Source organism: Varanus komodoensis, unplaced genomic scaffold (assembly GCF_004798865.1).
Source record: "Varanus komodoensis strain SLA01 unplaced genomic scaffold, ASM479886v1 scaffold6_4, whole genome shotgun sequence".
Classification (NCBI taxonomy): Eukaryota; Metazoa; Chordata; class Lepidosauria; order Squamata; family Varanidae; genus Varanus; species Varanus komodoensis.
The window spans coordinates 7,119,680-7,133,435 of NW_025336347.1; the positions used below are offsets into that span (position 1 = coordinate 7,119,680).

At 42.4% G+C, this 13,756-nt stretch overlaps 1 protein-coding gene across 2 annotated transcripts in view; it reads left to right on the forward strand.

The window, feature by feature from the left end:
• Positions 1–13,756, forward strand: part of PDZRN3 (PDZ domain containing ring finger 3) — a 216,149-nt gene that overhangs the window by 39,165 nt on the left and 163,228 nt on the right. The gene's annotated exons all lie outside the window — the stretch shown is intronic.

Below are 13,756 nucleotides of genomic sequence, written 5' to 3' on the forward strand. Positions count from 1 at the left end.
TACCTGGAAGTAGCAGGAATTGACCCTGGCTTGTGTTCAGACACACTGAGCTATGGTACCTCCTCCTACTTTGAGTTGCTCAAGTAGCAAGGTAATCAGGGATCTTAAATCGTCAAGCTGTAGGACCTGTGTCTTCCAACTGGAAAAGCCAGGAGGGAGGGAGCCCCTTGATGGAAGTTGAATAAAATAAGCAAGTCCATTATTTTTGTTAGCATATGGATGACAATTGCCATGCTTTTGAGAGCACAGCAAAAGGAACACAGAAGTTGGATAATTGCACCCAGCAAATATCTTACCACTAGAAATACCTAATACTATAGAAAACATGGATGTGTAGCAGAAGGACACAGGCATGCTGAAAATTGAAGTATATCTCACCAAAATACCCCATGGTTTTCCCTTTTAAGCATATTAGCAACATCTGCTAGCTCATTGCACCAGGCATTTAAGTTACGCAGAGTTCCTGATTTTTGGCTTGTTACATGTAATGCTGTTCGGCTCTTTTGTAATCTGCAGGCTGATTTCCTTGCAAGCGCAGTTGGTCTGGTAACAGGGGAAACTCTCTTGCAGGTCTCTGGATGCAGGTCAAATTGAGTTCACTGTGTGAAGGTTGTCCAGTTGGCGTTCAGGAGCAAGTTAGGCATCTGATAGATGAGACGGACATCTGACTCGCATCTCCTCATTCTTTTAGAGATTTCTGTCATGATGCCTGATGCAGGAAGGAAATCCAGCTAGGTCACAAAAATGATTTCTTATGCTGCATCAAGACTAAAGCTGTCTGTTTGGAAAGACTGCATCTCTCCTGAAACTCTGTACTTAGTGGCAAAGAAGGCCTTTATGGAACATACTTTTTTTCTTTTCACTTTTAACCTGCAGTCTTATGATGGAAGAGTCCTGAGACTTTAGTAGTTGGACAGTATATAAAAACTTTAAACAAACGAATGAATAAGTTCCTAAAAGCAAAGAAATTTTGGTTTTTTGAAACTGCTACATGATCCTACTGGTGGTTAATTGTTTAATACTGTTATGCCACGGAAGCTAAAAGAATGATTGTCTGAGTTCCAAGGGTCTCTGTGCTTGTGTGTGTGTTTTAAAGTATAGCATTTGTGACTAATTGCTAAAATGTTTTGCTTTTCTCAAAATCTGAGATAGTGTGAAAGCGCCAAGATAGATGTTCTTGGCGCTGTCACAAGAACCTGCTAGAAGGTGTATAGGGCAGAATATATCTTTGTGACTTCCAGCCTCTTGGTTGTGGCCAGAATCCAAAGAAGCCATGCTGCTAGGACATACTCCAAAAGAAGCTTTGGATTTGTTTTTCTTGAACAGAAACTCCTGCACCATCTGGCAAACTTCTTCAAATGTGCAAACTGCTTTTTCAGAAGACCGTTTGTGCTGTGGAATGGGGTTCAGCAATTTTGCAGTGGGGAAAGAGAGGTTTAAAAACATGCTCATGTGCAAGACCATGAATATGTAAGCCTTTTCCTCTGGCAGGTGTAGATCTGTAACCCAGATCTACATTCAGGTCTGAAGTCGCAGTGCTGAAAATGCAGGCCAAAGTGTAAAGAAGCCCGTGTGGTATGCGAACCACTCGCACGTTGCCATGGAGAAGCAGCTGCAGTCTTCTGTGCCTTGTTGCTGCTGCTGTCTGTCTGTCTGGCTGGCTGTCTGTCTGTCTATTTCTAGACTACCCAATAGCCAAAGTTCTCTGGTCAGTTTGTAGGCAATACAATAAGGCTGCATAAATTTTTCCACCTTAACAATTTTAAAAACAAGGTAACAACAGCTAAAACAATACAGAGTAGATCTGTAAAACACTAGGAATGAATACTCCTGTCAAGCCTTTAAATATCCCTGAGCGTTGGCTGACTTAACCTGGTGGTGGAAGGGTGACCAGGTTGGCTCCTGATGGTCATTCTACAGTTGGGGTGGCTACCACCGAGAAGGTCTTCCTCCCTGCGGTGGTCCTCTGAGCCTCCTGCAGGGTTGGCACTCAGAAGGTCCCAGATGTTGATCGTAGTTTTGGGAGAGGGGCTCCATCATGTTGAAGCGTTTTCCACAGAGACTCCACAGGAACTTCCTCATCTCTGCATAGCTTTGGGGGCTGTGCACACATGTGCTCATGGAAAGTATTTGCTCAAGAAGGAAGCAGGGTTGTGGGTTGAAATGCCTCACTGACTGCATGAGACTATGCTTGTGGGCCTGTTAATGGGCCTAGCTCTGTAGGCAGTCTAATTGTTTATGGAGCACTCTCCCCAGAGAAGCCCGCTTGGTGCCAGCCCTGTTAGCTTTCTGGTGCCAGGTTAAAACCTTCCTTTTCTCTCTGGCATTTGATGAGGTTTAATCATGACAAAACGTGATCCACTGGAGAAGGAAATGGCAACCCACTCCAGTATCTTTGCCATGAAAACCCCATGGACAGTACCAAAAGGCAAAAAATATGATGCCGCAAGATGAGCCCCTCAGGTCGGAAGGTGTCCAATATGCTACTGGGGAAGAGCAGAGGGCTAGTACTAGTAGCGCCAGAAAGAATGAAGCGACTGGGTCAAAGCCGAAAGGACACTCAGTTGCAGATGTATCTGCTGGTGAAAGGAGAGTCCAATGCTGCAAAGATCAATATTCCATAGGAACCTGGAATGTAAGATTCATGAAGCAAGGCAAGCTGGATGTGGCCAAACAAGAGATGACAAGACTGAACATGGACATCTTAAGAATCAGTGAACTAAGAATCAGTGAATGGGTGTATTTAATTCAGATGACCATCGGGTATACTACTGTGGGCAAGAATCCCTCAGAAGAAATAGAGTAGCCTTCATAGTCAATAAAAGAGTAGGAAAAGCAGTACTAGGATACAATCTCCAAAATGACAGAATGATCTCAGTTCAAATCCAAGGCAAACCAGGGCGGCTTTTTTTATTTTATAATGTGTGTTTTAATTAAGATTATTTTATATGGATATTTTAACTTATTGTTTTATCTATGTTGTAAGCCGCCCCGAGGCTTTGGCGAATGGGGCGGCATAAAAATGTTTTAATAAACAAATAAATAAATAAATAAATAAATAAACCATTCAACATCACAGTAGTCCAAGTCTATGCTCCAACCACTGGTACTGAAGAGGCTGAAGTTGACCGGTTCTATGAAGGCCTACAACACCTTCTAGAATTAACTCCAAAAAATGATGTCCTTATCATCATGGGGGATTGGAATGCTAAAGCAGGAAGCCAAAAGATAACCAAAATAACAGACAAGTTTGGCCTTGGAGTACAAAATGAAGCAGGGCACAGGCTGGTAGAATTTTGTCAAGAGAATGCGATGGTCATAGCAAACACTCTTTTCCAACAACCCAAGAGATGACTCTACACATGGACATCGCCAGATGGTCAACACAGAAATCAGACTGACTATGTGCTCTGCAGCCAAAGATGGAGAAGCTCTATACAGTCAGTAAAAACAAGACCAGGAGCTGACTGTGGCTCAGATCATGAGCTTCTTGTTGCAAAATTTAGGCTTAAATTGAAGAAAGAAGGGAAAGGCACTAGGCCACTCAGGTATGACCTAAATCATATCCCTGATGAATATACAGTAGAGATGACAAATAGATTTAAGGAATTAGATCTGATAGACATAGTGCCTAAAGAACTATGAACGGAGGTTCGCAACATTGTATAAGAGGTAGCAACTAAAACCATCCCAAAGAAAAAGAAATGCAAGAAAGCAAAATGGCTGACTGAGGAAGCTTTACAATGGCTGAGTAAAGAAGGGAAGCGAAAGACAAGGGAGAAAGAGAAAGATACACCCAATTGAATGCAAAATTCCAGAGAATAGCTAGAAGAGATAGGAATGCCTTCTTAAATGAACAGTGCAAAGAAGGGCAATGCCAAAGAATGTTCAAACTACTGCACCATTGCACTCATTTCACATGCTAGCAAAGTTATGCTCAAAATCCTACAAGCTAGGCTCCAGCAGTATGTGGACCAAGACTACCAGAAGTACAGGCAGGATTTCAAAGAGGGAGAGGAACTAGGGATCAAATTGCCAACATATGCTGGATCATAGGGAGTTCCAGAAAAACATCTACTTCTGCTTCATTGACTATGCTAAAGCTTTTGATTGTGTGGATCACAACAAATTGTGGTAGGTTCTTAAAGAGATGGGTGTACCAGACCATCTTATTTGTCGCTTGACTATATGCGGGTCAAGAAGCAACAGTGAGAACTGGGCACGGAACCACTCATTGGTTCAAAATTGAGAAAGAAGTTCGGCAAGCCTGTATACTGTCGCCCTGTCTATTTAACTTATATGCAGAGCACATCATGCGAAAGGCAGGGCTAGATGAATCACCAGTTGGAATTAAGATTGCTGGGAGAAATATCAACAACCTCAGATATGCGGGTGATACCACTCTCATGGCAGAAAGTGAAGAGGAACTAAAGAGCCTCTTGATGCAGGTGAAGGAGGAGAGTGCAAAAGTTGGCTTGAAACTCAACATTAAAAAAACTAAGATCATGGCATCCGGTCCTCTCACTTCCTGGCAAATAGATGGGGAAGAAATGGAGGTAGTGACATATTTTATTTCCCTGGGCTCCAAGATCACCGCAGACAGGGACTGCAGCCAAGAAATTAAGATATTTGCTGCTTGGGAGGAAAGCTATGGCAAATCTAGACAGCATACTAAAAAGCAGAGACATTACCCTGCCAACAAAAGTGCGTATAGTCAAGGCTATTGTTTTCCCAGTTGCAATGTATGGCTGTGAAAGTTGGACCATAAGGAAGGCTGAGCGCCGAAGAATTGAAACCTTTGAATTGTGGTGCTGCAGAAGACTCCTGTGAGTCCCTTGGACTGCAAGGCGATCAAACCAGTCAGTCCTAGAGGAGATCAACGCTGACTGCTCTTTAGAAGACCAGATACTGAAGATGAAACTCAAACACTTTGGCCACCTAATGAGAAGGAAGGACTCCCTGGAGAAGACTCTGATGCTGGGAACAATAGATGGCAAAAGAAGAAGGAGACAGCAGAGGATGAGATGGCTAGATGGAGTCACTGAAGCAGTTGGTGTGAGCTTAAGTGAACTCTGGGGGATGGTGGAGGACAGGAAGGCCTGGAGGAATGTTGTCCATGGGGTCACAATGGGTCAGACACAACTTCGCAACTAACAACAACAACAATCATGTCCTGGATTTTTCTTATTGTTGAATATTTAAAATTGCTTAAATCTCTCTTGTGCATATGTTGTCTGTCTATTTGTTTATGTATAAATAATTTTTATACTATGTCTAATAGTATATTAAGATTTTTCAGCTCCATAAACTTCCCAGTGAGCTTTTGGGCAGCGCAGAAATGTAATAAATGAGCTTTGTGGCTATTGGGTGGTATACAAATGTAATGCATGAAATGAAATTTCCCTTCAGCTAAACAATCGTTTTCTATTTTAACTTGGATGTGACATCCTTAGAAAATCACTGGCAAACAAAACACAGCCAAGTGGTAAATTAATAGAGGCCCTTTTAAAACCATCTTGATTCATTTTAAAGTAGTTCCGCACATGGATGGGATGCTGCCCATTTTTATAAATCCCCTATTGTTTCCCATCACATTGGCCTTTCTTCTGCTGCTGAGAGCTTTGAAGGTGCAGCCCGCTTTGCAACAGGGGAGTTACTGGCTTCTTCTACTGCAAACCTTTTAAAAAACTAAGCTCTGTATGTGTGTGTGTGTTTTACTTCGCTAGTTTTAACTGTCTGTTTCTTTGCTGCTATGGGGATGGTACAGTTAATTGGTAGAGAGCAATCCTTATTACACTTTGAAGTCACATACTCTAAATATTACCAGGGCAAAAAGGACTGGAATGCACACAAAGGTGTCAAAATCAGATGGATAAAATATTAGCCTTTTATATGGCCAAATAAATCTCTGGGTTTAATAGACTATTAAAGCTGTTTTTGCTAAGCTTATGTGTTATATAGAGTGCATTCAAATTGCAGTACTCCCAGCCTTCTCCCCTTTGCTTGCTTTGTTCCTGTGGTGGGCAGGATCCTGCTAACTTTACAGGGTTGATTTCTCTCTTGCTGCAAAGCTGTGAATAAGCAAATGCACCATGGGAAGTGTTTGGTTTGATGTGCTTCTGTATTTGGTGAGCAGCCTACTTTTCAAGCCACGCTTTAGTGCAAGGATCCTACCTTCAGTTTTGAGTGTTCTTGTGAGAATCCTAAACCATTTGTTTTGATAGTGGGGTAATCAGGATCTCATTTCTTTCTCATGCATGGCCTTAAACCCTGATTGTGCAGCACAGATGAACTTCAGAGTCCTGAAAACGGGCAGGTCCCCCCTGGTTCTGTGAGCATCTAGGACCGTTCTTTTCTGTTATGTCTAACAAGAGCTGTCCTCACCTGTGTGGAACCACTTTACCGGAAGAAGACATCAGGTGGAAATACCTACCATTTATTATATTAGAATGCGCATCCAGTATTTAACCTGGTAATGGCTTGCAAGGAGGGCTGTTGAATGTGGTAAATGATTCTTATTGCCATTGTTCACTCTTTGCTGTGTAATGGAATCTCGTTATGCTCACAGATTGCAATTGACTTTTCAGAACATTTCCCCCATTTCATTACAATGTAAACTGTAACCTGCATCACTATTGATGTTGAATTCCATCCCTGCCTACCCACCCCCAAAATGAATTCTTACTGTTTTCAGGAAGTCTGGCCTTCCTTACATAAGTTTAATTAAACTGAGCTGTCGATGAGGCGATAAACCATAGCAGAATTCACTTGGGAGCAGAATGCAAATTTAGCGTTGTAAACAGAGGTCTTGGGAAAGGTCTTGACAGCTTTTGCCAGTCCAATTATCACCCAAGGTCATTCATATACAAGTGAATTAGGTGGATCATCTTCCAAGTGTGAATGTGCAAACAAATTGTGGTGCGATTATAAAAGGAAAGGATATTCCTTTGGGTTGGGAATTCTCATTCAGCCCTGCTGCTTAGCCTAATACAAGCTGGACATACGCCATCTTACCAGTTTTGAAATTGTGATGCAGACAATAAGAAAATACAGAAGATGGTATCCAGTGCTGGTGCTAATGATGTTGTACTGAGTGTGAGCCAACACTTCCTGGCGAAGGTTCCCAAAGGCTCTTGCACTCCTTAGATTTGGGGTCAAGAATCTTGGGTACGAGGGGGCAAATCCAGCTTGCTGGGGTCACCCTCTGGCTCTCTGAAGTTCCCAGGTGACCTCCCTCTCTTTCCTTGGCCTCACGCCTTTCCCCCAACCCAGATTCATTGCCACTCAGATGGAGGTGGCCAGAGTCCACCTTAGAGTCTATTTGAGTGCCTCCTTGCCCTGACCAAAAGCTGCCTTGCAGCAGGCAGGGGGAGGTGGCAAGGGCAGACCTGGCCTCTCCTAGGCTGGGCGGTCCCAACATCCCTAGAAGCAATTGTGTAGGGCACATCATTTTCCTGCTAGGCATTCTAAAATTTGCAGGGGGAAAAGGTACTTCAGGGGACTGAGAGTCTGGTTTGCTTTCAGTAATGTCTGTATTTTCTCAAACACAAATTCGTTCTGAACTTGTTGTATATCAGACGGTGAATGTTTCTTTTTTAAAGACAATGTGCAAATTTTGTGCACATCTTTGCACAAAAATCATAAGCATTTTCATATGCATTTCTCATAATACATATAGTTTTGCATGCAAGTTTGCCAATAAAGACATGTTGTAGGCTGTTTTTCCTAATCTATGCCTTTTCTCCTAAGGTATGTATTTTATATTCATTATTTGGATGGAGAACTGCATTGTCAAATTCGTTAAACCGTGAATACCAAAAGACAATTGTGGACCAACTGGCTTATTAGTTCAGGAAGTGATAATTAGCTCAGATTTTATTAAAACATGAACAAATGTATCCCCCATCCCTGCATTTGCCACCAAATGCCCAAGATAAGTCTTGGGGAAATTGGAATGAGGAGGCTGTGATGGGTTTGGGGCTTCGTGTGTCTGGCTGGAACTCTCAAAAAGCCTCAGTGCCTCTTGGGGCAAAGAGGAGAGTGCAATCTAACCTTTGTACATATTGGCAGGAAAAGTACTTGTAACAAGCCCTGCATTGATACTATGGGCACTGCTCCAGCTAGTAGATGCTTGTGACAGTAGCACAACTGTTAACCATAGGTGGAATGCCTATACCTTCACTTGTTTTTTAGTTTCATGAACACTATCCACTTATACTTTGGCTGGTTTTGAATTGATTGATTATCAACTGTTGATAATGGTGTTTGTAATGGAAACATGCCTTGACCAAAGCTGAACCTAACCAAAGCATAATCTCCTCTGGCTGTTCCCTGCTCAAAAGTATTTGGAGTTACACTGCTACAATTCACTTCAATATAATTTGCATAGGAGTCATGGCCTGAGAATGATGCTTTCATGAAGGCGAGTTGCTATCTAAATTGGATTTCTTGTTCACTTGTTTGGTTGGTTTTTGGTTGTTAACATACATAAGCGGGGCTCTATTTGAGTATTCTCACAACCATTTGCTTTATTTTTTGTAGGAGTCAGATTCCTAAAATGTATTTATCAATTTATGTACTTCATTTACAGCCATAAGATAATATCGTTTCCCTTAATGATAAAGGCTTTGCCCTTACAAAGGTCTCTGTCTTTGCTTTATTGATGCTATTGATTCAAGGCCATATAAGTGTCCGTAGTTTGCAACAATTATTGGATGCTAGGAGATGCTGTCCTTTCCTGATCTCTCTTGCAGCACTCTTCATGGAGATCTATAGCTTGACATTGTGGATGCCTTCTTTATTTTCCCAATTGGTTTCCCCCTCAAAAGTGCAAATGGATCCTGGAATAACCCTATTAAGTAACAAAGTTTGTCTTTTTAATTCCCTGGGAGTTAATGGGTAAGACCCATGGTTAAACATTTTCTTTTGGTTACGTGAACAAAGTAGACAGTGTCTAGAGCCAAGGTCAATGGTAAAGCAAGAGTTTGGAGCATAGTCTTGGTTTTAAATGCTATGTTTCTTGGCAACTGTTTGCATCTGTCAATTCATAGGCCTTCCCCTACAGTATATTGCCATATGCAGTTTTAGCCATTAAAGGCAGTGAAGTGTATCCTTTAAAACAGCAAATGGGCTTGCTTTTTTGTTTCCTTTTATAATTTACAATGCCTTCCCCCTATCACTGCAAAGAGCACAAGCACTGGCATTAGAAAAGAAAGCATAAAGCGAATGGTTGATGACTAAAAGATTCAGACCACCTACTCTGAGAATGCCAGAGTTTTTTAGTTCAACTGACACGTCGGGCAATTTGGAAGCTTTTGAGGAAGACTTTTGGTAACTATTAAAGCAGGAGAAAGTAGTATGCGGTGTTTGCAGACGGTAGCATTGGCATTTTTACAAAAGTAGTAGAAGACTCTGTTCCATGATATTAAAGCAAGATTCTTGAGTGGTGTAGTAAATCCTTCACTTGCTCTATTAGCAGTAGTCTTATGTGTAACTGTGGTGGGCGGCAACACTACTCCTAAAATGAATTATTATGTGCAGAGTTGGTGTGGTACATTTTGTTTTCATGCATTCATTCTGTTCATTGAAGGTCTATTTGTATCATCACCATGGGAACAACACTTTTGTTAGATGAACAAGAGACACACAGATCAAGGATTAATTAACTGGAAAGTCCAGCAACTGGCCAGTTCTACCAATCAGTGGAACCATCACTGACAAGTGCCATCAGCAGGAGAGGCTTTTGCAGTCAGAACGCTGCTTATGGGTTTCCCAAAGGTACCTGGTTCATCACTGAGGACATGAGGCACCGAACCAGATGGGCATTCAGTCTAATTCAGCAAGAATCTGCTGAGCAAGTATATCCCGGTAAGAATGTTGGACTGGGATCCAGAGGTCCAGCTTCTAGTCCAGTGTTGGTGAACCTTTTAGAAACCGAGTGCCCAAACTGCAACCCAAAACCCTCTTACTTATCTCAAAGTGCCAACACTGCAATAAAACCTGAATATTGAGGTTTTCGTTTAGAAAAAACAACTCATACATAAGAAAACTCAAAGCTAAAATCTTGTGTTAATAAAAACGAATGTATTAAAACTCACAGCCAGTTCAAGCAAATATATATATATATATCCTTGGCAGCACACTGACCAGCCATGTGAAAGCTTGGACGAGTCGCAGCTAAGGGGTTGTGGCTCGTGACATCATCACCTGGCGCCACTACTTCCTTCCAAGCATGCGCATGGCCCCTACGTGCGCTGTTATCTGATGCTCGGCTGCTGGGAGGATGCTGGGGCAACTTGGCTCGCATGCCGACAGAGAGGGCTCTGCGCGTCTACTGCGGCAAGCGTGGCATAGGTTCGTCACCACTGTTCTAGTCCATACTCAGTCATGAAGCTCACTGGGTGACTTTGGGCCAGTCACGGACTCTCCGCCCAGTCTGCCTCACAGGGTTCTGGTTGTGAGGATGAAATGGAATGGAGGAGAACCTTGTAAGCTGCCTTGGGTTCTTGTAAAAGGAGGAAAGGCAAGGCACACAGGTAGTGAAGCTGATGATAATCAGTGAGCCCATTGTACATGGGGACCCTACACTGAAGAACTAGAGACACAGCTTGTTAACAGCTGCGCTTGTCCTACAGGACAGAAACACCCGTAGTGTGTGTTGTCTTTTCATCTGCTACATTTCCTAAATAGACTACCTCCCCTGGTGTGAGGCTGTAAAGGTTGCAGAATTTAGTGGAACCAAACTGAAGTGATAATTGATTTTTAACAGGTGCTTTCTGAAGGCTTTCGAGTCCTGATTACTTCAGTTCAGGGCACCAGCTCTATCTCTCTCATTCCAGAGTCTTTTCTTTCTGCAAATATGTGTGTTCATATTACAAAGAATAAAGGAGAATTTGTCACAGAACTGGACCATCTGCATATTTAGAAGTGCAGCCCCAGGTACCTTTGGCAGCAGCTGCTATTTCCAGGTGGGGCTGGGAGTGTTTTTATCGAAATGCCTTTCCAGGGACCCCTTTATTAGCAGCCTTGAAAGACTATTGGGCTTATTTGTGATTTTTTGCAACAGGTGGTAGGAATCAATCTACAGTTCATAAAATTTGCAATCTTTCCAACATTTCCCTTTCAGCTGCACAAAATATGTTTAATTTAGCTAGGTGGGAACTCCGGAAAGTCAGACACATCATGGCGTATGCAATAACCCACTTCAGATAATATTTCCATTACTCCAGCCCTCCCCCCATGTGTATCATATTGTCTCTTGCCATTTTAACCATGCAACTAAATAGGATCCTTCTGGTCTTAATACTCACTACTGCACCAGGACCGCAGGGTGGAGCAGTAACAAACGCTCTGACATAGTCACCCTGTGCCCCATTTTAGCGATTCTCCTGAATGCAGATATGCCCAAGGAGCTCACCCCATCTGTTAGAGAAGTGTGGCTGCAGCTTGCCTTGACTAACATCCATACAGAGCAAGGAAAACACTTCCTGCACTTGCTATGCATAGGTTTCGTCCTGATGCTCTTACTTAGCCAAATCTGCTTGGAGATGCACGTTGTCTAACTGCAGTTTGGGACCAAGGCAGGGAACAGCCCTCGCTCAGAATGGAAGCCCAGTTGCTGTATCAGGGTGCAGAAGCTCAAGCGTGAACAAACTGGGGTCCTCCTTGGGCCATCCAGGACCCCTCAGATAGCCACAACCTCTTCCCCCAGCCGTACCTCCATCCCTCCCAGTCACAGATGGTTTGGTGGTTTGCAGCCTTGTGCAATTTGTTTCTTATTCTAAAAGGTTGAGATTCTACTCCTGTTCAGTGGCTGGCTTTAAAAGCATTAAGTTAAAGAGCTTTAGGTTCAAATATACTATTTTTGTCCCCAGACTTTTTATTTTTGGCTGTACCCCTTTTGCCTCCCACCTCTCCCACCATGCGAATGCAGCTTCCAGGAGCTTCTTGGAAACAGAGTTTGGCCCTCACGCTGAGAGACTGTCTGTGCCTGAAGTGTACATGATCCCCTTGGCTGGGATGAGTTTTCAGCCAGTTTGGGGAAAGGAGAAGAAGACACAAACAGCTTCAGAGAGAATCCGTGTACAAAAGCAAGCAGGCAGGTAACCAACAAACCATTTTGTGGTCAGTCAGGCAATTTATTCTCAAGAATTAATTGCCAGAACTAGTAAAATAATACAAAAGATATGTGATCCAAGAGGCTTACATAGTGCAAGCAAAGAAAATGCCAGTTCTTGATCCAGTTATTTACAAATTGTGATGGTTGCAACATAGCAGTTCCTCAAAGTCTTGTTCATGTACTTTATTTTCCCCATTTTTTAAAAAGTAACCTCTCTAGCTTGGTTGGTTGATTTCTTGAGCAAAAAGTGGAGATGTCTTTTCTGAACGTGTGTGGGAAGGAGGACGAGAGCTGTGATCCATGCATTGCCCATTCATAATTTTGTGTGAACAGCTATTTGCAAAGATGCCACTGCAAGAGACATAGCTATAATGTACTGCTTCCAAGTCTAATGTGGGAAGGAGCGAAATGCTAGTATTGTCAAGACTCCGCCAAATGTTTACTTTTACAATTAGTATTCCTTCTTAAATCAACAAGATCTAAACAGTTAAGCATGAAGAGAAGAGAGTTAGGACAATGTATGCATAGCACAGACTGTGGCATCGCACGGTAGCCAATGGGAATTCTCTTTTGCTTATGTGGGAAGTGTTGAATGTCTGACAGCTCTGCAGCGGGCTTATTATTTCCGACAACTGTGGCAGTAGGATAAATAGCGTTTGCTCTTTCCTTTTTGGTTTTTCTCACATCCTCCACACCACTCATGGTTAGAGTTTGTGTGCTTCTGTATTCCTGATGTACAGATTTGTGCATCTCTGATCGGAGACAAAACAGGAGGCACAAGCTCAGTTCAGGCAATGCATTAACTCCTATTTAAGAAAGCTTCTCCCTCGGTTGGTGTGATATCGGAATGGCTAGTTCAGACATATTGCCACCATTCTGCTTTCAGAGAGTTCCGCAATGTGGGAACAGGCAGAAGAGAATTTATGAAGTGATGTATGTGCTGACAGGATGGGAAAAGAAAGCAAAAAGCAACACTCAAGTATGACTGGCTTGTTTTACATCTAGAATCTACAGCAATTTGTTTTAAACTCTTGTTAACCAAATAGTATTTTGGTGTGTTACCAGAATGCAGTAATAATATTTATGTAATACTACAGGTTTCATTGAATATTTCTTCAAACTGGAGGAGGAGGTGATGAGAAAGAGAAGTCAAGGAAGACAGGATGATGTTGCTGGACTTTCATTTACTGTTGGCAGGGGGCTTGTTTCCACTTACACTTTAAAGCGAAGGCTAACCTTCTAATCCTTTCTTCTGTGACATAAGGCAACCTTTTTATAGATTAAAGCTGGTAATGGAACCTCCTTTAACTGGAGTGCTCCTTATATGTGGTCCTATGTATATCATGGTTACACAAGAACGTATACCTATGGACAACTCCTGCTTGTTTACATGGGTTTGGCACAGGTGATGTTTGCATTGGAATTGAGATCATCACAGGCAAACAAAGGGTAAATAATCAACCAGATATAGAAAAAGAAAGGTGGGAGGGGGTGAACCCAAGATTTTCATCTGACACCACTAATTCACAGGGATCTCCAAGGAGCTTACACAAAGCATCTCATAAGTGTATACAATAAAATTTAACATTTAAACATCCAGTTTTAAAATTAAAGCACGAACAACAGCCAACAAGGATA